Consider the following 26,790-nt stretch of genomic DNA (forward strand, 5'->3'; position numbering starts at 1 on the left):
TTAGCACGGCTTCTCCATGCTCATCTACAGCCCAGGACACACCCAGCATCTCTGCTCTCACTCCTCTCTTTATCTTTCCGTGGATCCCCTGAGGCTGTTTAGAGGGGATCTGTGACAGATTCTGCTGTGTGTGCATGTAGCTCTAGTAGTAATGACAGGCAGATGGGGTTCTTCATCACCAGCCAAGTCTCTGCAAGCAAAGGAACCAACTCTCTCTCTCTCTCTCTTTATATTCTTTTGGTCTTCCTCCGTCTTACATGACCTTCTGCAGTCACAGGTGTGTTGTCACTGCACTATAGCTCTGACTAAATTTCACTGTTTGAAATGTTGTTTTCCTACAGAAAGCAAAGCAAATTTTTGCCTCACTTTATGAGAAAACACAATAATCATCCAGCGATCAAACTCGTGTAGAACCACAACCTGTGTTTATACACCCTTAATATGGTTTACTACAGCAGTATGAACCCAAAATAAACATTTTAATATACAAAATAAACAAATTAATATTAATAATAATTTTAATAAAGTGTGATTTAATTGTAATAAACAGATCAAAAGGATGCTGAAACAACTATATCATGATGCCGATATGTTAAAAGTCTGAATTAACGCTTTTTCAGGTCTGTCCGCAAGATGACAAGATGACGCAAATTTCTGAATGGCTTTCCGATTGGTCAGGGCTTTTTTCATAGTAAAGTACAACCGATAATCAAATAACAAATACTTATTTTCAGACTTTACCTTTCCTTGTTTACTTTTCTCCAAGGAGAACAGAAAATTGGTGGCGTGCTGCTGCAGACAGGTTGAGAAGCAAGAGTTTTAACACCTTTTTAATCCCCAAAGTTGTTTTTTTTAAATTACTGTGAACCCCTACCGCCAGTAAGACAGCTTTTATCCTCCACGCAGCACAGTCCACCCAATACAACACTCCACAAAGCCCCACATTACGCATACAATTTTAGCTAAAGTAGGATATTTTCAGCTCACGCGAATATGTGAATACGCACATGTGCAGATATGCAAATGGTGTGTATAATTTGTGTCACCCAATCTGTATGGCACAGCGCAAATTTGCGTCAGTTCGCATCTTTGCATTGGCATTGTATGTACTTGCGCTATGCAAAAATTCCGCTTTGCTTTCTGTGTGAACCCACCATTTCTCATAATAGTAATGATCAATGAGATAAAGACTGCTCTCACTGTAAGTTATTCTGGGTAAGACTTTCCCTTTAATGTAAAACTGAATTAATTAGTCCATATGTCAAATCCATATGGGAAGACATTAAAACCAATTACAGCCTCATTTGGGAGTTCGCATTTTGTATGTGTGCACATGCAAATCAAAGCTCACACCCTCTCTCATTATCCATCTCTCGAACACACACACACACATTCAGAAAAGCAGCCATCAAATAGGTCAAATCCCATTGACCAAAACCATTCGAATATCCATTTATACATCCCGCCTTGAAGAGCAATGCACACTTTCTCACACAAACACACACCCACATACATGCTGCAGGGCTGCCACAGCTCTAGTATTTTTCTGAAGTGGCTTTTCAATTCCATGGCTGACGCTGGAGGGTATGTGTGTGTGTGGCTGAAGCTGTGATGGGTAGGGGGTGCTTGACAAAAATTGTGACATAAACCATTTATAGTGCTTGCCCTAGTGTTTGAGTGTAGGCTCGTGTGTGTGTGTGTGTGTGTGTGTGTGTGTGTGTGTGTGTGTGTGTGATTGCTGTTGACATTAAATACTCTGTCCAGGCTAGTTTGGCGCAGGACAATGATGAGGGGAAAAAAAAAAAAAATAGATGGAAAAAAAAAGAAGAGGAAAGAGGAGAGGAGGGAAAATTGTGATTCGTGATAGGAAGGACAAGTTTGGATGGGAAACCATTTCCTATATTTTGCTCTGAACAGTAAAAAGTGCATCTCCTACATGAATTATTTGCATTAAAATGTATAATCAGTGTCTAATAAAAACAATTTCACTTTACAATCACATATCCTCAGCTGACACAAAAAAAGCTCAGTAATTTACACAAAAGGTGGCCCAACACCTGCTGTGCCACCACCTGGGGACAGCTGCAGGTTTCCATTGATGTCACGGATGGTTAACAGACAGTTAAGCAGCCAGGCAGTAGAGAAAACAGAAAAGAGGATGTAGAGAGCTTAACAGGCAGCCAATTTAGAGGGAAAATATTTGACACTTGCAAGGTGTTTGGACCCGACTTGGAGCCTCGTGATGGTAAATCAGAGAAAGCATATACGCAGGGCAGAATAAAAGAGAAGGACACAAACAGATTCAAAATGGTTAAGACAACAGGCAGAAAAGTGAAGCAGAAGAAGAGGCAGAGGCAGTTCACGATTCTCCACCAGTAGTTGTTTTACCATTCCAGCAGCAGTTAAGAGTCTAATTGATCACGGCAACCCCTATTTTCTAACTGCAGTCTTTTCATTGATCCGGTTACTGCTGCTACTGTTCAGCTCTCTCCAAGTGATTGTCCAACTCATTACTGCCAAGAATAGGGCCGCTTCTGTCTGTGGCCTCAAAAACGACTATAATGCAAAACCTCAGTCAACTCTTCAGGGATTCTTAGAACGAGTAAAACAGGTTGATCTAAAGACCTGTGGTCAGTCTCTAAGGCTAATTTAACCAAAGCTAGACAGAATTCATAGTAAAGACTAGGAAATGAGCTCTATTAATAAATTGACAGAGGAAGGGAAGACATGTTTTTTCTCTTTTGAGAGTGTTTGACATCAAATAGCCAACATATAGCAGTGAAAAATGAAGAAAAAAAATGTGTTGATGATTTCTGAGGTAGTTTTTGTCCGCCATACCATAATGGAGAATAACCTTTTGCTTTTCTTATAGTATACAAACGTACAATAGTGCTGTCACACACTCCACAGGCAGCAGCCTCATATGTTCAGCTACTTTACCTTGAAATCAATTTCATGTTAGGTTACAGTGTGTGAGTGTCCTCTAGCAGAGGTCACAACCTCTACCTGCTGACTGTGTCTCCTTTCCTAAATTAAAAGACTGCATCACATTACACACACACACAGCACATCATATTACCTATATAAGGCAAAGCTATTGCAGCTTGTGCAAAGAAACTCAATAGGCTTTTAACATTCATTTAGCCTGGACAGCAGGGCTGACTTAAGCTATACCAACTAGATCTGATAGCTCATACTTTACATTACAACCTTCTGACAGCATAGTGCTGTAGAGGTGACAAAGAGAGAGTCCCGGAAAAGGATGGCTGTGGAAGGAGAAATGTCTAAATATATAACAGGTAAGTAAAAAACAAAGACAGACCTGAAGAGGATAGTTGTGTTGGAGGTGTAGATCAATTCAACATCCAACCGCGCAGCCAATAAAAGTAACAGAGTGGTAGATTTGTTTCCAGGTTTACTGTATTGTAACACAGCAAACTGTCTTTTTTTAGGCCTCCACGTCGGCAGAGTGGGCAGGTTGGCTAGCTGAATATTTCTCACAGCCTCTGGCCTCTCTTAGCGCATCCTCGCCTACAACAGGTCGAAATGATATCCTGTAATTGGTTTGGTTTTCATTTCCAGCATTGTATTTCTGGCTAACTTTAATTCAATAATTCTGCTTCTAATATGCTTATATTTGTCTTTGAGGAACTAGCGAGTCATGTTGGCTTCCACAGCAACTTCCAAGCTGCTTCAGGTGGCACAGACATTATATGAAAAGATCTGGAGTCGCAATGAAAATACCGGCGTTTGCTTGCAGCGCTGTATTCGACAGCAGTTTGAGAACATGCCAAATTCAATTTAATTTGGAGTTTACTGCCTGCCTCGGGTAAGAAGAAAGAGGGATGCAGTAGGGAAGCAATAATGGTGATGGAGACAGGGAGACAGGTAAAGGTATAGAGGAGATTGAGGGTAATCGAGGGAGATAAATGAATATCTATAAATGCCCCCCCAACTCAGCTGTGATGCAGGGAGGGGCTGAATGATAAAACAAACATCCTGTATTTAATGGCCCTCTCTCATTTCTACTCCAGCTCCAGATTAGGGCTGAACATAACTCAAAAAGGGATGTGTGTGTGTGTGTGTGTGTGTGTGGCTTTGGATATCAGTTCCGATCTATATCAGCTTGTCTGCAAGTCGAAACTAGAGAATTAGACGGGAGGAGATTAAAGGGAGGGATGGCAGGGGCTGTTATAAACTCGAAATATTAAAAACTGCTTTGCATATATTCCATATGTGTGTGGGGGTGTATCTGTAAAAAGCATAACACAAGCTGAAAATGTTTAGAAGACTGTGCTATCCTTTCAGCGTGATTAAGTGAAGTATGAAGGTTTCATATTAGACACAGAATGAGGTCATGACACTTGGCATACATTCAGAGGTAACGTTATATATTAGAGGGCAACTTGTGACTATGTTTCACATTTCTCATAATCTTATGATCACTGTAAGTATGGTTACAACCTCATTTAAACTCATATTTCCTGCAGGAATGGGATTGAAATTGGCAGGCATCCAGTCACACTCCCACCTACTCTATAACCTCTAGGTCTCCTTTCATGCTTATTACTATTTATAGACGTTTACAGAATGAAAATCTGTAGTACAGTATCATCCATTTCAGACAGATTCTCCTTGACATTAGGTTGATGGTCAGCTAACATTTTGAGGGATGGCTAGCGGGAGGCATTTTTCGTTTCTCTGTGTGCTGCAATCTTTAAGAAACACCATGAAAATATTTCCTGTGGGCCTCTTCAGTGGCGAAATTAAACATCTTAATACCCTTAAAATGCTGTTCTTTCATCCTGGCCTTTAGATGAAAATACACCACCAAAACAAAGCTGCCAGCATGTTACAACTGAGGAGGGACTTTTTTTGTTGCATCAAAATGACAAAGGCTACAAAAGGTACAGATTCCTCCTTGCATTGATAAGAGTTAATACGGCTCACTGTTGCTCAGCTTAGCTTCCCATTACTAAGGCATATGGTGGGTATTTTTTGCTGATTTATCATTGCCACAGGCTTTCAGCGGATCTTAAAATAAACGGCTAAGACGCTGTGAGCCTAGAAAATCACCAGATGTACAGTAACTTTCATATCAAGGCACTTATTAAGTCTACATGTTTTTCATGGTCTCAGCTTAGAACAGAAATCCATATAGCATTTTGCAGCCGTTCTCCTCATTCTTCCTCTCCTTTTCTCCCCTCTCCCCAGATGCCTTTTAGAGTTGTCATTGGAGAGTGACCTGTATTATCTATCTCTGACTCTCTCTCTCCAGCTCTGTCTCTTTCGCCGTCTGAATGGAGATTTAGATAAGAGAGCCTGAGCTGCAAGAGAGCAGTCGCTGAATACCAAGAGACAGACCAAAAGAAAGAGTGCAGGCCAGAGAGAAGCAGTGAGTCACGGCCAGATTTACGGAGCCATTTGCACCTTGTTTCAGACTCCCCCTGCAGCTAGAGAGGTTCCTGTTATTTATCAGGTGCACTGGGCTCAAAGTGCAGTTTGACTGTCAGCTGCAGCTCATCTTGCTTGTCATGAGAGAGCTTTACCATTCTCCTTTACACATTTGCATGCAAGGGACGATCATGCAAATACCAGGAAGACATAAGAAAAGTGTGGTTGTGCTTTCAGCTGGATTCGCTAAGGTTAATGCTATGTGGTGGTCATTTCCTTGTGTAAAAAGAGTAGGCATAAACAGCTGTGTGGGAAAAGTACATTTAGTAAATCTGTATCATATACTGTATAAATCTAAATCATGACAAATCATTAGTTCAAAAACAGAAAATGGGTGGTTTCATTATAGAAAAAGGAACAGGGAGTTAATAAATAAAAGTTACAACTCTGCAGCCTGCGTGACCCTGTTTGTGTGTGCATGTACGTAACAATGTCCTAATCTTTTTTTTTGTTTTTTGTTTGTGTGTGTTGGAGAGCTGCCTGATGCATATGAGACACACACACACACACGGTCCACCATTTAAAATGTCCCCAAGTTGATCGATGAGGTGGTGATGGAAATGTCATCTGGTGCTAATACATTTATCATCGCTCATCCAGCCTCATGAATTTCATCTTTTGGTTTTCAATCATTTTTGCTCTTTTACCACGAAACCATTTGAATGCGGTGATTCATAGTTCTGCCAGCAGTTTTCTCCGAGGAGGCAGACCCACCGTGCAGGCATCCAGCACTCTGACTGGACTCCTTAATTAGTGGGCCGGACAATGATAGCCTGTGTTTACATGAACCCATGTGACGGGGTGGTAAATAAAGAGCTGGGAGAGCCGGAGATCTCCAATCAACCTACTATTTAAATTTACATTCTAACACTGCATGATTTCTTTTCGGGATGTTTTAAGTTCACAGTCAGAGTCAAAGATAGCCTCATCACATTGTAATTTAGCTTTAACTGTATAGTATTTGTTACTTGCAGCAATCTGGTTGTCCAAAAACTAAAAATAGCCCTATTTTTTACTGGTGGAGTCATACACTATAAAAGACATGGTGGAGCTGTAATGTGTTATTGATCCCTAGAACTTTTTTCCCTTTGTTTTCTTGCCCCTTCGCCAAAGAGGTGAGAACACTGGGTCAGCAAGAGAACAGCGTCTTGCAGAGAACAGTTTCCCAATATTTGGGTCACAACACCACAGAGGGTCACCTGATATCCATATGGCGCAGGTGATTATTTAACTGATGTGCAGGATAATTCTGTGATCATAAACAGGATCAAGGGGCTAGGAAAGGTTTAGTGACTCAGTGTCTTGCTCCTGGGTAGTGGAGCACAAAAGGATGCTTACTTACTTGCAGCACATAAAAATGAAAATCAAAAATAACATTTCTAGGTTAATCTTCCAGAGATCATGATGAGATGTTTGGGAAATGGTCTCTTCATCTACACGTGATGAGGTGTCAGCAGCAGCTACATGCTGATCTGATTGTAGGGTTTTTATTTTGGGTTGGTTGTTTTTTTATGCTCTAACTTCAAAGAGTAAAATCACACTGCCAAGCTTGCGTCAAGATTCAGTTGTGAGAGATCATTATATATTCATGTGTATTAGTGTGTGTGTGAACTGCAGGCTGAACTGCTATATGAGTAAGAGAGCGTGTCATACAATAACAAACTATCTAAATGAAAATCATTGACAAGTGAGGCAAGTCATAACTGAGTGTGCACGTACATACATAAGCGAGCCAGCCATGCAGAACTGAATATGTAAAAAGGAATATTTATTTTCTCTCCCATCTTCCTCTCCTCCTCTTTATCCATCATCTATCTCTTTCCTCAAACTTTGTCCCTCCTCCCCACCCTGTCAGTTAAATGACTGCTGCTCGTTTCTCTCTGTCTCTCTAAGTCAACATGTCAACTAGAATATATGTCTCCCCTCAGTCACGTTGCTGGGAAGACACACCGTCATTATCTTGTTTGTGTAAGCACTCACTGCATGTGTGTGGGCATCTCTGTTACACATGAAGATGTATACTTGTTGGCCTGCATTTAGGTTAGTATGAAAATGTGTCGACATACTTTATGTATGAGTTTGTGTGTATCTCTGTGTATGTGTGTGTCTGTGGGAGTCTAAGCCAGCATACAGTATGTGTGAGTGTGTGAATTTCTGTTTAGAAGGATTTGTAGTAAATCAGCTGCCTCCCAGCTTCAGATGTCACAGTTTTATATTATTTTTTTTCTCTGCCCCCCCCCATGTCTCTCCATCATCTATGGCACAGAGAATACCAATTACTGTAAAGGTGACACAGGATGCAGTGATGATGCTCTGAGCAGTAAAAGAAAGAAGCCTTCAGAAACAATCTTGCCTTATGAAAATCTGCCAGATTTATATCTCCCACTCCAAGGGTAGCATATGTGTTATTTGCCAAGCTTTGCACTGCATCATCAAAATTTGTTTTCTTTGAATCCTGAAATAAGGAAGTTTTTAGTTTCCTTATTTTATTTGCACAGTGATAAACAGGGGAAGGAGAAATTACTGATACTGTCCAGTGTGAAGAAACAATGAATACACAAGATGCAAATGACAAGTTTGTGCAAATAAGAACCTCGGGGGCTAATAAAGGCTTCTCATCTTAAAGCAACAAAGAAGCCCGTGGCGGTGGGAATGCTGAGGGTGAAGTCTTAAGAGTTTTAAATTACCTCACTGATTTTTTTAAACATGGTTTTGTAAATGATCAACACTGCCATCTCTAAGGACAGAACCAAAATAGGCTACATTTACAATTTCAAAAGCAATAGTCATCATCTATAGTATGTTGCTTTTAAATAGTTCCCTGTGTAGATGTGATTACAAAGTCTAGACAGAAAGATCAGATCACGCTGCGTCATGCTGGCCTTGCAGAGCTAGCTGTTAGCTGAGCTTGAGTAGCCACACTGGTAAAGCAGCACATTTAGACAGCTAGGGATTAGTTTGCCTGCGATGGACTGGCGACCTGTCCAGGGTGTACCCCGCCTTTCGCTCAATGTAAGCTGGGATAGGCTCCCGCCCCCCGTGACCCTGTACGCAGGATAAGCGGTTGACGATGAATGGATGGAATTAGTTTGCTGACTTTGGTGGCACCTGTGCCAACAAAATGTACTTCTGGTACTGTATGACACTTAAATTAAAAGTGTGTTATGTTATATTTGGACATAACAATTGTTCAAATTATTCTTGCAGTAGGAACAGTTTTGTCAGATACGTGGCTCTTAAAGAGGGGGAATAATAAGAAAAAATAAAACTCTCTCCCAACTACAGGGGGTTCTCCATCTTGCCATGGCTGTTCAGATCAAATTCTGCTTTAAAAGACATTTAGCATCAACATGTCTGCCGGTGACCTTACACCCATGCCTGCTGCTCACAGAGATTTAGCAATAGTACCGAGTTGTGCTTTAAAGTGACAGTAGTTTACTTTAAAATAGCATTTAAATGTCCCCTTAATTGTATGTGGTCTGACATATGTTCGTATTTCATGACAATATAATTAAAGGCCAACATTGATTGATTTTGTTGTCTGTCAATTGTCACTGTAATTGCTGTAATGTGTGTTTTAGAGTGTTGGTAGGACAAAACAAGCAATTTGCAGCCCTAGTCTTAATTTGAAAACAAAAACAAGTGTAGTCATCAGCACCATCACAAACTTCTTTCTTCCAAGTTCCAAAAGTACTGAAAATGTCGGGGTTTATGTGTGACCTATATCACAACATCAAAAAAAGTAACATACGAGGGAAATGCAGTCACAAAATTACTTGCAGAGTAAATTAATGTATTCAAATCTGGGTTCAGTGATGACTACAAAATTGTCTTTGGACGATGTTAACAATGAAACACCGGGATGGACGATGACTTTGATAAGCTACGTAATTAACAAGCTGGCATGTGGTACACCTGCTGCCATGAAATATGCAATTCCACATAATTTTGGAACATTGTTGTTACCACATCTGTGAATAATAAGTAGGAAAATCTAGAGCAGATTTTGAATGAACTACACCCCAAAAGCTAAACTTGCTAAATAAGTCTTCTGGGTTTAAATTATAACAATTAGATCCTGGAAAATTCATGTGATTAGTTTTGATTCTCTCCACAGTGATTTTACATTCATGGCACTGAGCTGTTTTGAGCCTCACCACCTTATAATGGCAGGAAAACACTGTTATTATGACCTCAAAATTATTACAGATAGGACTGTTCTTGTTTGCCTTTCGTGTCTTCATTTACTGATTTATACATTTGTTGAAATTACCATAAAAATAAGCAACATGAGAACGACCTCCCTTCTATATAATTCCAAGCATTTCATTTGTACATTGAAATCCAAAAGAATAATCTCCTCATTAGTTTGACTAGTTTGCATCCCTAATTTGCATTAACGTTACTAAGCTCAGCTCCTCAGCTAGCAAACCCTAAGCTCTGTTTCTTTCAGGTAGCACTTTCGAACAGCTGAAGAATAAATCTGTTTTATATTTGTGGTAAAATCCGAAAGAGACTCGCAGCAATAACACAACAGCTGCATGTTGGTCTTTGTAGTCGTAATACAGCAAATTATATTTGGACTAGGGAAATAAAGAACTACAACACCACGGGCGGGGGATTGTAGAGGTAGCACTACATGGACGCTGGAAAATTAATACCTTTTTAAAATTATTTAAGACCTAGAACACAAACTTCAGCGAACTTTTTAAGGCCTTAAATTTGGATTTTGAAATGTAAGACTTTTTAAGACCCTGCGGACACCCTGATATAGTAACATCTTAACGGTGTATATTTCATAGAATTATTTGTATGTCCATGTTTTGAAGCAAGTCCGTTAAATATAAAATAAAGACACTACATATTTCAAGGGTAGAAAGTTATTGCTAGACACTGGATGGTAGAGATAGAAAAAAAATAATACTAACTTCTATCTTTCATACTTATCTAACCACATTGAGCTATTTCAGAGCATCTGACAGAGAAGCAGTCTTATAATTTCAGATGAGAATGTGGAAAAATACACTGCTGTCTAGAGCAAGTGTTGTAGGAGTAGCACTATTGTGGGAGCTGGCAGTCTGAGCTCAAAGATAAAAAAAAAATTAGGTCTATAGTTACCAGCCAATCCTCTGTAATGTAACAGCCCGCCACTTGCACCTGCATCTCCTGTGTAGCATTTTATTTTAGACTCAGCAATGAGTCAGAAAAGAGGTGAGAAGAAGAAGAGGAGGGAGAGGAGGAGGAGGAGGATAGTTAGAGGAGGATGCTTGCCTGAATATGAAATATATGAAAGGAACAGTGCACCAAAAATAAGTTTAAAGAGTGTAGATGAAGAAGAGTCACATAGTTAAATACAGTAGGTGATTATTTTACAGACCGGTGCCAAATTTAGACAGGTGTCATAAATTCTTGACTCATAGCTTGGCCCATGTTGAAGGTGTCACTTCCTTCCACGATGCTCTCCAATGCGACTGTGATTGTGGAAATCTTGCAGGGGTATTTAAGCAGCTGAACAATGTGTGTGCAAGTGTGAATTGACAGTACATGGTAACTCTTTAGCAGCTTGTATACACTTAAAACAATGAAATGTGCCTGTGTGTGTTTGTCTATGTGCCCATACACCTGTGAATGCATGCTGGCACATGGATAATACTGACACAGCTGGGATCCACCAGTCCCTGCCAGGCAATATGTTTGTGTATGTGTGTGCAGCTACCAGCTGCGCCCACTGTGCTGATCTTCAAAGCCGCCATCCCAGTCTGCTTGCATCATTTCATCACAGTCGTACCAAGAGCGTATAACTCACAAACACATGCTCACTGTTACAAGCCCATACTCACTCTCATATTCATGCATGTGATCACTTTCTCACAAACACCCATTTGGTGACATGAGATATTATTACATATCATGGGTTTTAAGCTGTTGCTATCAAACATGCGATTTATAAATAAGATTTTTGCAGCACATGGAGTTACAGCAAGCTGCAGTCATCCTTCATCTTCTGGCCAAGATGGCGGCGTACCGTAAAACTGGAGAAGAGGCAGAGTTGTTTTTAGTGGCGTCTGTGGCCTATCCCTGGCTCTGTGTACAGACGGCAATCAGAAAGACAAAATACCCAGATCTTTGTTGCCAAGAAGGCCTTCAACAACCTCGGACCTCAGCAAAACGAAGAACTTTATGTGACTGCATGAACATGATCATCTGATCATCATGGATTAAAAACTGAACTGAACCATTGCCAGGGAGACTTGTTGGGAAGAGAGTTTACTTGAGACAGATCTATCTTTGTTAAATCCCCAAAGAGTGGTGTTTTTGTTGAACTCTGGACTCCTTATTGTTGGTGAATAAAAATTGGACTTGGATTATTTGGATGCCAGTAATTGACATTTTCTTTTATTGAAAGTGAGTTTTTCATTGTACCTAATACACTGATTTACATTGAAGGACCTTGCGTTGGCATCGTCACACTGCTTTTTGCTTCGATTATTTCTTGGTTCAGATTTATGATTACCGGGTTCGTGAGTGCTTGGAGCACTGATTCATGTTTCAATGTGGGGGACTGACTCTAAAATTTTCAAACAGTGACATTGCAATATGAAATTCTGGCTGGCTTCCTGAAAACAAATCTGCAATCAGCTACAAGCTGTTAAAAGGAACCACACAAAAAGAAAAGCTCTCTTATTTACAAAAGGTCATTTTTAACTGTTACACGTGGGATCAGATGGTGCAAATTCAACTGATGTGGTCAGTTAGTGCCGTAGAGGACAGTCCTAAACGACAAGTGCCTTCCAATAACCATCCATTATTGTCAAGAAGGTCTACAGAGACCAAAATAGTTCATAAACTGAATAAGAAATGAGTTCAGGGCCCTTGGATGTAGCAAGGTTTCTCCATGTAAAGGTCCTCTGTTATCCTGCCCTATAAAGCCAAAGAGCAGTGGCTGTATGACGAGTAGAACATGGCTTTGACTTTGATCTCCAGTCCAGAAAAACTATTAGAAATTGCTGTTTGCCTTTACATGTCGGCATAAAACTTTGCTTTTCTCCAGTTTTAGTGGCAATGTTGAGATTCCAGTTGGCTGCTATCATGAAATAAATCCTAGCATCTTGATTTAGAGACTAGATGAAACACCAGATTTAATCCGAGAGAGTGTAATGTGTTTGGATAGAACTCAGCTAGAGGACTATAATCAGAATAATTATTCTGGTCTCACTCCAGCTTCAGGCCTTTTAGCTAATGACAGACACAACACTAATGGCTGGATTTCAAGCCGTCTATTTGCATGTATACATGAGATGTGTTTTGTGTGTTTATGCAGGTTTGCATGCCTTTTTTGCACACTGGTCCCAAAAAAAAAAGGTTTCTGATTATTATGGGTGGCTAAGCTGAGAGATGATTCCTGTTTGTATCCTTAAATGACCTTGTCCCTGGCAGCTGCAGCCAATATCATATCATACCCGCTTTTTTTCTTTTGTTGAATAGAACAGAACGGAAGAGAACAGAAGTCATACAACATCGTATCACAATGTAACACGAATAATACATTTCTTGCAATATGAAATGAAAGCTGAGCACTAAGTGCTGGTGTTTTTGCCTCTGGGTGCAAAAGAGTAGAATATAGGATGTGCATTGCTTTTGATGTATAGATCTACATGATAATATAGTCTGACACATTGAACAGTCCTATTAGGAAAGCACACTACAGACAAAACAACAATATGTACACCCAGGGCTATGTTGGAATGCAGTCATACATCTATCAAATGTTTCTTTATTGTCATTTATTCCCCCCAAAATCTGTAGGTTCTCACCATGTTAATCGTCAGTAAAATCCCTCTTCAGATATGAATGCAATTCATCAAAATAAATCAATACAAAATATTATCACTTACTGGAAATCTGAGTGCATGCAGTGAAACATGTAAGCAACAGAGTTGTTGGCAGTGGACTAACAATCAATAGGCCTTTATTCATGCACAGCACATTACACACAAAAACCAATTCAGATAGTGCTTTATGGAATTGACAGTATTGTCTCAAGGTCCCTTGCAATACCACAACGTGGCAAAATCCATTTTCACTCACATAACGAGCTGCCATTTTCTGGTTGGAATGAGCTCAATCGTCTCTGCATACAAAGCAGGCAGATTTAGCTGCAGAATGATAACAACAATAGCACAATAGTGATTGGTGTTACTCTACAGCTACATTGCTCATATCACACAACAATGATTAGCGCAGGGCTTCTAAAAGCTTGCCTCATTTTTAAAACATCCATGGCGTAGTTACAAACAGCACAGTGCACTGATGCTATTAACGACGTGTTGCTACAGATCCTCTGATGAAAATCCATTTCTTTTCTCCTTTAACAAGGTGAAATGAGCCAGTGTTCTCTGCATACAATGTAGGGTAAAATTCAACATCACAATAATGAGAGCATGATGATGATTGGTGTTAGACTAGAGCGATATTACCGACACTGAATAATAATGACTTGTGATAATGCTCTGCTGATGAAGGTGTCCATGACACAGAGTTACGCAGAAAACTCAGATTATGTTGATGGAGCTGTGAAACTGACTGCACTGCTGCGGTCACTTTTTTGTAATGGACACAAGTTCATCCATTAATTAGATATTTTAAGGAACAAATGAGGGGAACGTGGCACTATGTGTTCCCAAAATAGTATTCCATTATTAAAAATTCTTCTTGAGTTTTTATGAACAGTATTGTTCCATTCTGTTGACAACTTGTTTGCACAGATAGAGAAAAAAAAAGTGTCTTCAAATCTAATTTTATCAATCACAACCGATATTAATTCACCATGTGCACACTTAGAGTAATACAACAAAGTACACTGAATTCACAGATGTTCAGAACAGCAGCACATTTCAAGGCAGTGAGGATTTTTCTTACTGCCTCGGGTACAATAATGTATACTGTAAGATCTCAAACTGTTAAGCTGCAAAAATGTTAAAATTGTCTTCCCATTCTGGTTGTTTAAAAACGGACACATTCAATTTCTTGTTTTGTTGTTGTTGGGTTTTTTTTTTTTTTTTTTTTGCTAAAGCTACTTCCGCTGAGTGCTGATCTTTTGTTCCTGCAAAAAAAATGGAGGGGAGGTTAATTATCACAGCGTCTCGGAACTGTGTGATCTCTCACTGCACATTTATAAAGATGTGGAGAAATGTGGCACAGAAGATAAAGGCAGTTTTTGGCCTTTTGATATTTAGCCATTACGATGTTATAAAATATCTCCCTCACAGTATTCTCCCTCATACTTTCACTCATGTATCATCACACCCACATAATTACTAGATGGAAAGGAGCACATTCTTTTAGAAAATCTTATGTTGCTAGACTACAAACCACAAATTTTCATTTTCAGTAGTGCCCTGCTTCACACTCTCACAGGGGAACTGCTCTGTACAACCACTCAGCACCACCACAGGCCCTGAGCCGCTCCACTGGGACAGGCCAGGGTTAAGTAGCTTGCTCAAGGGCTTCTCATTGGTAGTTACTGATGGAGGCAAGAACATGCCATGTTCATTTTCCTGCCTAGATAACACCTCAGGTGATCTGGGGATGCAATGGAAACATAAAGGCAGTGGCTTTATTACAAATATCCTTAAACTCATTTGTGTACAATTCAATTCTAAGCTATCTTTGTGCCCTGACCCAGACTTTAAAGAAAAGTATCAGTTAGCTCACTTGCTTTCAGTCAGTGCTGCATGCATGTGCTGCTCCAGTCGCTTAAGACATAAATACTTAAGGCTTAATTACTGTGACATACTGCTGAACATATTCATTTGGTGACATTTGTGGTGACCATTACCAGCAACTGGTTATCTAAAGTTGAGATATATCTGTCTATGTTTGGAGTTGGCAGGTTGGCTTTGCAGTCAAGAGACAGTCCCATAAGCAAAGGGTCGTGCTGAAGTCCCACTGTGTGTCATGTAAGTTGTAACACATTAGACAGGGTACAATTTAAGACTTTTTAAGACCTTTTTAATGAAATTTAATACCAACTTTACTGCCGTATAATGAAAAATCTGTATGAATTTTAAGCCCGAGAAAATTATTTACAAAGTTATATGAATTTAATAAAACATTTTATTATAACACATTAATATTTAACACACTATAGCTTTTTGGGATGTGTTTGTACTTTGATATGAATCAAGGACGTCACTTTGTGTTGAAAAGTGGTGGGGACGTAGGGGTTCAAATTAGGGGTGTGACAATACACTTAGCTCACATGCACGATTTACAATATTGGGTTCACAAGAACAAGACAAGAAGATATTTTCTCTCAAAGTATTTTCACATTTTTTTTGTTTCAAGCCATTTTTCAGAACATATTTAACAAATGCTTCAAAAAAAGTGCTGGAGACATGAAATTACACCTATGAAATGAATCTAATATTTGTGCACTAAGAACTCTTAAGGGGTGAAATCAAAAATACTAACAAATTGTGCAGTTTGAGTTGTTACAATTAGTTACACCTTGGCTAGATAAGGAAATATAATATTATATGCCAATTGCGTCAGTGATTATTCACCCTCTTCGGTTGTTACATCTTAAGGCTGTTTGAAATATAGTGTGACATAGTATTGGCTTGAAAGCAGCGAAGATGAGGAGTTGGGCTCCAGTTTGTTTTTTCCTCTTCCCGGTGATCAGCACATCTGGGTGATGTAAGTTTAATGTGCGTTAGCATGTGGGGTGTTTCCATGCACATAACGTTACACTACAACAGCGGTGCAACGCCGACACACAGACACGGTCCTCATCCACAACTGTCTCTCCGTTGCTGTTGTAACATCCCCTGACCGGGAATATACAGCGGGTCTTCCAGCTCCGCTGTTTCATTAGCGCTCGCCATAGTGTGAGCGCCACTGTACTCGGCCTCAACCGCCACTTGTCTGTGTCTCTAGCTTTCTGAATTTCAGACACTTTCCCATTCTCAGGCGACAAGCTAGCGTTAGCTTGTTGTTTAATACTTTTTAGACTCTGCGGGTTCCCTGATTACATGTCCTGTTATATGAAAATAATGGCCATGGTGAAAGCAAAGAAGGGACGCCACTCTGATATGTGTCGTGGGGGGTTCCTCCACTACGTCCGACGTGCCCTTATGTCAGGACACCTTGGACAGCAATAAATCACTAAAAGAAGAGAGACTGACTGAGTTCATATTGTCATCCTTTCTTGAAAGTGTGTTTGTTGCCCTTGACTTTCATTGCATCACGAAAAATAGCTCATAAAAATGTAATACTGAAAATAATACCTCATGGTAACATTTAAAATTTATAGCAACACTTTTTAGCCCAAACCAACCCCTGACAGTATGCACGTGAAAATAAAATGCAGAACTCCAGAACCCGGAATGAAATTGTCAGATTTTTCAGATTTTTACCTTAGGGCCAATCAAAAAGATTGTTTTTCTTTTGATCATATTTTCTGTTGTGAAGATGTGATTTAATCTGTAATAAATCAGGAAAACTTTAGAAAAAGCTAAACTCTGTCCACTATGGGCTCATACGTCAGGCTGTCGGGTTAAAGTCTTAACAATCATAAACTAAACTAACTGCAAGTTGGTGCACTGTACATCCAGGAAGTGGCTTGGTGAATTTAGAACAGTACTGGCTATGTCAACACATGAATTAAATATCCATTATTCATAATTTACTCACTCCAGTCATGCATCACTACAGTGCAGTTGTCTTGATATGAGAGAAATGCAATAAATTTGGGAAGACAGCGAGGGCAATATGAACACTGTTTAAAAATCTCTGCTGGAACGCTGTCAGCCTGCTGCGGGCTTTATTGTTGCTGTAGTTATTTAATGGCTTACAAAAATATTTTAAACTTAAAATTCAGTTTCAGAGAGATCTGACAGGTTCACGTGTATTTAGAGGTTACAAAGGGTTTGTTTGTGAAGTTGGTAATGTTCAAAGTTGTATATGAGACTATTTTAAGTATTTTGTGTATTTCTCTTTCTCAAAAAGCTTATTTTATATATTCAAGTCAAACATTTCACTTTGTATTTGTTTATTTCCTGTTATGTCATTATTTTTTTTATAAAGCCACACATATCTCCACTTACTCTATGCCATGCATAATTACATGCATAACATAATGAGATACACAGTACATTAAATCACCACATATCTAATTACATGAAAATCACAATATATTTGTCTTCTTTGAACCCTTTCCTCTTCCATAAATGGTACTTCCTGCATATGATTCATCTAAAATCCCTCTCTCCCTCTCCTCTCTCTCTCCAGCAGATCTGTGTTGCCGTCTAGAGGAGAAAACCCTCAACGTGTCCGACACCAGTAATGAGCTAAAGGTTCGTTCTGCCATTTTTTCCCTGTGTGTGTGTGTGTGTGTGTGCGTGCGTGTGCGTGTGTGTGTGTAATCAAAGGCCTGTGAATTGGCATTGACACATCAGGCCCCACTAGCCTGTTTAGCATTCTGTTAATCTGACTCCCTGTCTTTCAGAGAGATAGCACCAAGAGTGATGAGTGAAAGCACTTTTTTCTGAGAGCTTTATCTCCAACTCGTTCATTCATTCTTTTTGTTTGTTTCTTTTCATTATATTATTACATCAGTTTGTGTTGTCTTTCCTTTCTTTCTTTATAAAGACATTTCCTGTTTCTCTCTCTCTCTCTCTCTCTCTCTCTCTCTGTAATGATCTGTGTCCTTCATTGCTAATAGAAAATTATTCTGAATTGTTTAGCTTGTATCTGCCTACAGCAGCTTGTTAAAGAGGACTTGTAAAATGCATATTTAATATGATTTCATGCCCGAAAATGTAGCTTACAATGCATTTGCCCTCTGGACACATGTACCCAAAGTCACCGTATCGCGCACCTCACATCTCCCATACTAAGCATTTTTCCATTCGCTTGAAAAAGTTGAATAGATTAAAGGCAGATCTAATCGATCCTGAGTGTGCTTATCAGTGGCTGGCAGGCTGACGAGCCGATTTCAGAACAGCACATTCTAATCCTTCAAGTGCAGGCTAGGAAGTGGAAAAAGACAAATAGGTAAAAAAGACTCACAGACAGTAGGACAGACAGGAACCACAGTGGAAAAACAAATCACTGAATATTTATAAGTCTGAAAGAACTGTTGGGTGTGACACCATGGAAGACAACAAACCAGCAGATTATTGCACAGATATGTTTAAACTCCACCAATTAGAAAAATTTACATCATGATTAAGGAGACTTAAATATCAACAATTAAAAAGGCCAAAACTCCAAAAAGAAGTATCAACACACTACTCATGATTCAGAGTATGCAAATACATTGCTCTTGCCAATGCATTTCTAAAGTGATTAGTATATAGTTGTGTGACTTGCACTGGCAGGAGTATTTTGCCATTATTCCATGTCTGGATACCAGCTATGGGTGTTGCAGCTACTATATGAGGGAAAGTTTATATGAGGGCACCCACTTTTAAGTTAAGGCAAGGCAAGTTTATTTGTATAGCACATTTCAACAACAAGGACATTAAAAGTGCTTTACATAAAACATATCCTAAGGGGACTCTAACCCTTTAACACTTAGGGACTCTAACCCTAAGGGGACTCTAACCCATCTTTCTTAGATACAGTCGTCACTGTAAATCCAGATTGTCCACGCTAAAAACTCTGGTAAAAGCAGTCTAAACTAATCATTAAAAATGATGATGACATACATGTGAGTGTGCCAATAATGTTGGCTAGTCATTGATGACAGGTAGCCAGAAAATGTTCAGGGAATTGTTAACTTATCAAAACGATTATGGATTTATGTAGTGATTTACTTTAACAACTGTCCAGTAGAGCACAGTCCAGCCGATGCAACGAGCCAACATTGTTCGTACAGTCCATCAGCCATTAAAACGATTCAACATTTGTTAAAATCCATCCTTGGGCTTGGTAATCAATCAAGAAAACACAGGGTTAGATCAAAGAATTTGTTTCCCATTAACACCACAATTTACCTGTTATTAAAAACCAATGTCGGTTTTGCCTGGATTAAACTTTGTGGCTGCCTATTAAATGTGTCCTCATTGACATGTATTGATTCTGCTGCTAGCTTATTCTGATCTTTGGTTTTAAAAGGGTTTAGCTATGCTCTGTGCTGATTGGATGTTTAACCTTCTGACCTCCAAATGGGGGATCTGAGCATATATCCCATAATAGGAGGCATTCATCCTGATGACCTCTTCTGTCACTGTGACAACTCAGCGGCAGGCAAACTGACAAAGAGATTGTGTGTTAGCTTTGTAGAAAAAGAGAGCGTATAGGAACAAAAGTGCTTATCTGAACCAGTCTCAGGTCGCATCAGCTCCCTCTCACTTTCTGTCACTCACTGTGTATCTCTACCTCTCTCTCTCTCAGATTAGTGCCCTCTCCTTTTGGCATATTGCCACTGAAAGAAAGAAACACACGTGTTATCCTGTGTGCATGCATGTTGCAGCCCTGGGCTATGTTTTGCAGTTATTTCAGTCTATACCAGTTTCACACACAGAGACAGTAGGAGGACATGAGGACAAGCATCCATTCGCTATCTTCGCTTGCTGTGCTTTTATGAAATGGGTTAAGAAATCACGCTCTATTTCAGTTTAGATGCACTCCAGTTACAGAGTTTTGCCTAAGTCACAGGCGTGTGGCTTGGTGGAATTCATCTTGTTGAGATCCAACCTTTAGCTGGACAATCCTCAGCACACTCCAGATTCAGTGAGACAGCATTGTCACTGCAGTATTTATGTCAAAATATAAAAAAAAATTCTCTAAGCTGGAAGTTAATTTCAACACAAGAAGCTCTGTTGCTTCTACATCACTGCTTTGGCCTTGTTTGTATGCAGATCAGGTATACAATACATTTATTTTACTTGCATGCTTATCTTGCATGCATTAACAGCAGCAAATGTAAAGCTTAGAGCAGCATGATTGCTGATTAAGTGTAGCTGCAGCGTAACGATTCCAAAATGAGATATTAAGTGAGAATTCCCCCCAAACGATGCCAAAGGTTTATACCAAACCACATTAAAAAGCCAACTCAAAAACCTTGTTTTCTGATCTGACCTACTGTGTATAAGTCAATCATGTCACATTTGCTCCTCTCAGTATTTTTTGCCTAATTGCTTTTGTTTGTAATTGTTCCCAGTCTGGACCACAAAGGCATCTGGGAGTGGATGTGATTAATCAGTTCTGAAGGTTCAAAGTTAAGTGTTTATTCCATGGCCACTCACAGGTGGGGTATGCAATTCTTATCCAATACACACATTTTTGTCAAATTTAGCGAGCCTCACAATCCGCTTGCTGTCCGTTCTGTGTGTGCTGGAAAATAAAAACAGTGTTTGTACACACACAAACACGCAACACTATTCCAGCTATGATTTGTGTGACAGGTAACGGACATTCAGCTTACCTTTTAGTTCACAAAGGCTGTTGTGATGTTATCTATAGTAGCAGGAGAGTTGTGAGTCGCTCTCAGGAGCTGGTGGACTGGTTCTTGAAAACAGTCTCCTCCTATGTTGGCGTCGCAGAAGCAACTGCAGCGACTGTTTGCCAACACACAACCTAGCTAACGTTAGTTACATTACATGCTGTCGTTGTTCGCTCTATATCATGGTATTTGACAAGGTATTGGATTTCTCCAGAATCGCATTCCCAACCTTAAACAATAAGAAAAACATGCGTAGAGATGAGCACACAGATGCATGGATCCATCCAAGGGCAAGAAGTTATCAGGTGAAGGACTGATTATTTTGTGGATGCCTTTGTTGTCAAAATAGTTTATAGGTTATGTTTAATGCCACACTGGTAGTTAGAAATGAATTCCTGTCTGACATTTGCAAAACACAACAAATTTGGGTACAACAATTAATGTCAACACAACAAGCAGAAAATGCAAAGTGCATTAGATTCCCGTTTTAAAAGTATTAACACATAAAGTCAGTGGAGAGTGCAGTACAGTCCTGATAAGCCTTTCTCTGGAGTGTAGAGAAGGAAAATGCTGTTAAAATGTGTGAACTATCAAGCTCATATATCTTTAAAAATGTGACACTGATGGGTGTCTGGGAGGATAGATAAGGAGCAGGAATTAGAGAGGAGAAGATTCCCTTTCCAGGGATTTACACAAACACACACAGTGTGAGTTTTAATGCCCTCTACCAGTATTGATTACCCAGCAGTCTGACTGATTGAGAGTTAGATATAGAAAAGCACACATCAATAAAATACTCTGGAAAACCTGGGGAGAGTTTTAAAGACACTGCCCTTTCCCACCCATTCACACAAGCACAGGGGTGATGTAATTAAATTATATCATAAGTCAGCTGAGCTGCAACAGGGACAGTTGGAAAAACTAAACAAACAAACAAACAACAAGAAAAAAAAAAAAACACCCTTCTCTCTCTGACACACACAAGATTGATTATTCTGACCACCTGCTTGGTTATGACTGATCTGTTCATAACTCAATTACAGATATTGCTTGTTTTCCATACCATAGCTGCTTCCATCCCCATCCATCATCTGGCGTTGTCTTATTGGGATATCAGAGGTTGAAGTTTGTGTTTGTGTGTTATCGCTTGTGTACTTGTTGTGAGGCTGGAGTGCAATAGAAACTGGCAGTGGGTGAGATTAATCTGCTCTGGAGGCTCATTATAACCTGTTGATTGTGTGGCCACTTAAGAATGACAAAAAGGCTGATTTGCAGACGGCTTAGCTGACGGTGATGCTGGCAGATGGGTGGATGAATCATCAGAAAATGGCAATAAGGCACATACAGTATCAGCTGTCTTTGAAACATCAATCCTTTAATGGAACGTGAGGATAAAATAACTGCATTCTCCTGCTTACTCAGTCTGCCATCACTTCTCTAGGATCATTTGAGGGCAACAGAAGCATGTCACTACAAATGCCGTCTGGATACCGACTGTGGCTTTGATGCATTCACCCTCGCCTGATGTCTTTTGTAATAATTGCAATGCAGTGTTTTAAGCTTATACTACTCTTGCACTCAGCCTTTCGCCATTCTGAGTAAAAGCATTAGCTTAATGCCTAAAACATGAGTGTGAAGTACATTACATCAGAAGTTTTGGATAAAGATTCTTTCAGCTTTAGATGCTGTTCAGCTGCACACAAAATCCAAAGTGAGAGTTGGGTTTTTTTTGCAAGATGGCACAGTAGTCCGTAAGTGAGCAATGATGAAACGATTGTGTGGATTGACATTTACAAAATAGCATAATTGCAGTCTCATTTTATAAAATATCTGGCAATTTTAAATCCCTGAAGGAGCTTACACTGGCATTAAATTAAAACTTATTTATTCCAGCCTTTTTATCCCCTTAGCACCTTCGGAGGTTGGCTAATTCAAATGGAACCTGAAAGACGTGAACTTGAGTACCCAGCAATCTTGAAATGTCATGCCAGAAAATAGCAACTCAACTTCAGTTTATTTAAATCACCCAGTCTCTGTACTCAAGTCAGTAGACAACAACAGAAAATAAAACACACAATACTACATGTAAAAGTACACACAAATGTACCCATACAGACCTGCACAGGTAATAATGTTAATAGGACAAAAAGGTTGAGGTTAGTATTTTTTAGAAAACAGCAACATCTGACAAGGTAATCCAACTTTCTCTGGAATGAGTGAGAGGCTGTTGTTTATGATATAATTTGTACTTCTCTCTTAAACTTTGTCACTTGGGATGCACCAAATATTTGGCCTCTGAAGGTCAAAAGATCGAACAAATTTTACCGAACAATTACGTTGACATGTCGGCAGTGTGGAAGCATTTTAAAGTGTCCGAGAAAGACCATTCGCAGACACTGTTCTGCTGAATTGTCACATCCACTCCATCTCAGGCTGACTTCTTAGAAAAGGCAACAAACGGCCTAACCTAGGGCTGGACAATTAATTGAAAAGTAATCGAAACCGAAATTCAGAGCCTCTAACCAACGTAAGTTCCCCATGTCGGTTATTTAATCCTATTACTGTTGTGTGTTCATGTACTTTCCCCTTGAAACATCCTACCGCGTGTGTAGTCACGTGACTCCTACTTCAGACCGGAGTATGAAGCACAGGGAGATGTTAGCTAGCATTAACCGCCTTCACTTTCCAGCAGTTGCGGAAACAGACAGACTAACGGAGACATTGTGACCTACGCTGTACATTTACAGCCAGACTGACAACTTATCACTCGCTCGCTTTCAGGGTCACTTTCTGCCGCTCTCTCTCTCTCACATGCACTCGTCCGCTCACTTGCACATTACACTGCAGTTGAAAGACCTAACTCTGCTGCTCTCATAACAGCACCTGTCACGTAGATGTCCTTTGATGAATGAGGAGAAGAAGCTAGCAAGGCGTGTTTTACCGTGCTCACACAGTGTGCGGGTGGAAATCATTGGTTCCGCACTGATATTAAATAATTGAGTGAAAGTTTAGTTGCAGCGGTCACGCCACGTCTCTGTAATGTGCACGTCAACATTACCATATTTATTAAAATTAAGATAGTCTAACGGATCTGTGAAATCTGTGAATAAACCCAGCACTCCAGCTAGTTGAGCGTATTTACAGTACAAACCTTGTCAGTGAAATATGAGGGGGGAAAAACACAACAAAAAACAACATTCAAAAACAAAATAATCATTCAATATTTGTAATCGAGGTGAAATGTTCAATTAATGTGATTTTGATTTCAAAATAAGGTGTCTATACAGTAAGGAAAAAAGATTAATTAGATTATATTCACAGAAAGTATAAAACATATTGTGTACATTAAAAGTAAATGGGCATATGGCCTCGGACCCACCCACCATAGTCTCTCCAAATCCTGTGGGAAACACTGAGTAAAGAGCACATTTTGACTATTTAATTTATGCAATGGTTAAAAAAAAAAGGCAACATAAATGGAGAAAGTATGAATGTACTTGTTTGGTTTCAACTTCAGTGAAAGGTTTTTCATTTTGGTGCATCCATATTTGTCACCTCCTGCGGGCAGAGAGGTTAAGATACCTGACACCAGAGTTTCATTATGGCAAAAAGGGTAAACCAAAGGCTTATTTATGGGCTTTGGGAAGCTCTTCTCTGAAGCCTGATTTTGTGTAAAAATCTGTCCTAGATGTATTTGCTACAGCTACACAGGTGATGATGTAACCACCAGATCTTTGGGAACACCGTGTGATGAAATCAGGAGACATTGTTTAATTTGGAAGCTTACGGGATCTACTATCAGGAGGAAATGGCATTTCAGAATGGAGAGAGATTGCTTTTTGGGGGCTCAAAGGATGCATGATATGGAGTTATCCGCCAATATGAGATTACAGGCTTGGCTTGTTCAACCAAGCCTACCTCCACAAAGCCACCTGCGCTGGATTTCCGCAAGAACCAAATGTGATGCTTTTTTTTTATTACTTTTTTAAAATAGATAAACCGTTACAAGTGAATCAAAAGGAATAGGTAGATAGAAAGATTGATAATTAATATGCCGGTAGATTATTTTTCTCACAGATGTTTGACTTTTTCCCTTATCCCTGGATGTAGGCCTCGCATGGATTTCATTTTAATTCTGCTCTGCTCACTGTTGGCCTTTATGTGTGGTGTGGTGCTCTGAATATGTATTCACTGCTCTGTTAAGTCTTGTTCAGCTTATCTTTACTATCTTCTGTTCTGCGTTCCCTTCCTCCGTTTTGTTCTGTTGTGCCCTCTTCTGTTCTTCTGTCTATACATTTCACTCTGTTCCATATGCACAAATCAAATGTAAATATCCTATAAGCATCATCACACAGCTCAGAGCCCCGCTGAGCAACAAGGGGCGGAAAAGAACGAGAGAAAGGGAGATAAAGAATGAGCAAGATAAATGTGTTTGCGGTGAGATTACCATGCATCATAAACCCTGCAAGGAATCAGAGGGTTGGAGGGGAGAGAGACAAGAAGGGAGAGAGGAAAAGATGGGGATACGGTGACAGGAGGAATTCAACAAGAGAAGGACATGGAGGGGAGAAAGAAGAGATGCAAATATGGGTGATGGTTAACAGCAGAATGAGATCAGAAAAACACCAAGAGAGAATGAGAGGGAGGAAAAGTGAAGATCAGGAGGGAGCAGAGAGAATGTCAGAAGGCAGAGATGCTGAAATACAGAGAGAAAAAACAAATGTAAGCCCCTGAGGATTAACTCTCTCATTTCTCTATGGGGAAGAATGGGGGAAAAAAGAGGATTTCCACCTCCTATCCTCTCAGCCTCCCTTTGATATCTCTCTCTCTCTCTGTGTCTCATATTCTAATATCTTTAGTCTCAATTCATTGTGTTGGAACAGACTCGCTGAGCTTGCTAAGACATGAACACACATGGCTAACCTAGCTGGACACAAATCCCTCTCTGTTGCTCTCTTTCGTCCTCTCTCTCCCCTACTGCTTCGCAATCTCAGTTGATCTCTTTATTTCTCTGTCAACATCACTCATTATTTGTTTCCTCATAATTTCACATGTTTACCATGGACTTGAAGGCAGCATTAATTCTTTTTACCTGCCTCTTTCTTCTCCATCTGCAGCGGCTTGGCAGCTGTGTAACAGTTGCACGGGGCCAATAACACACAACAGCGCTCATCATTATTGCGGTCCGTTTAATGAGCTTTGCTAATAAGATGAACAAGCTTCCTGCTGATCAGTTAATGGCACATTCACTGGTCCTCCGCAGCGTAGTGATTCACAGTTTCCACATGAAAAACCCTGATCTGATGGGTTGATTTTATTTTTAATGCAAGGTTATTTAAAATGTCTACCAGAATTTCTCAGCAGAAGTCAGAACAACAGATTATAAAATTTTTTCCATTAGAACGTCCCCGTGCACACATTTCTTTGGATTCTTTCCTCCACCTATGACCTTTTACTGCTCACTTTGAAGCTGTCAGTTCAGAAAACTTCAAAGACTACAATATGCAAACACTAATCTGTTACAGTTATGGCTAAACATGATTCACTTGATTCCTCTTTGCACTGTTACAGAATAGTGTCGGGGGTCTTATCTAGTGTTCTTTGTATTATGTGTGTTTTTTTTCCCGATCACTTTGTTTAGAAACGTGCTATACAGTTCACGTTTTAAGTTCAAATAGTGAAAGTAATGATTGATTTGTCTCACAGAAAGGACAGGAGAGAGTTCTCTTTCATCTTTTCTCTTCCCACTTCAGCTTTTAATAAAGACGTTTAAGTTTAGCGTCCTCACAATTCTTAAAGCAAATCTTCAGTTTCAGAATGATGATATATCAATAATATATATCTTAGATTAGTTTTTTTTTTTTTTTTTTTTTAATAATTTTTGT

General features: G+C 39.6%; 1 protein-coding gene across 3 annotated transcripts in view; it reads left to right on the forward strand.

Annotated features, from left to right (window-relative positions):
• cdh11 (cadherin 11, type 2, OB-cadherin (osteoblast)) overlaps nt 1-26,790 on the forward strand; it is a 92,854-nt gene that overhangs the window by 24,274 nt on the left and 41,790 nt on the right. Inside the window, exons 1-2 of one of the 3 annotated variants that reach the window (XM_046065000.1) lie at nt 15,400-15,413; nt 17,746-17,810. The gene's annotated coding sequence lies outside the window, so the exon portion shown is untranslated. Of the gene's footprint in view, nt 1-15,399; nt 15,414-17,745; nt 17,811-26,790 lie in introns of those variants that run through there. The other 2 variants (XM_046064999.1, XM_046064998.1) reach the window with 2 other exon arrangements.

The sequence above is a fragment of the Micropterus dolomieu genome, linkage group LG12, assembly GCF_021292245.1.
Source record: "Micropterus dolomieu isolate WLL.071019.BEF.003 ecotype Adirondacks linkage group LG12, ASM2129224v1, whole genome shotgun sequence".
Lineage (NCBI taxonomy): Eukaryota > Metazoa > Chordata > Actinopteri > Centrarchiformes > Centrarchidae > Micropterus > Micropterus dolomieu.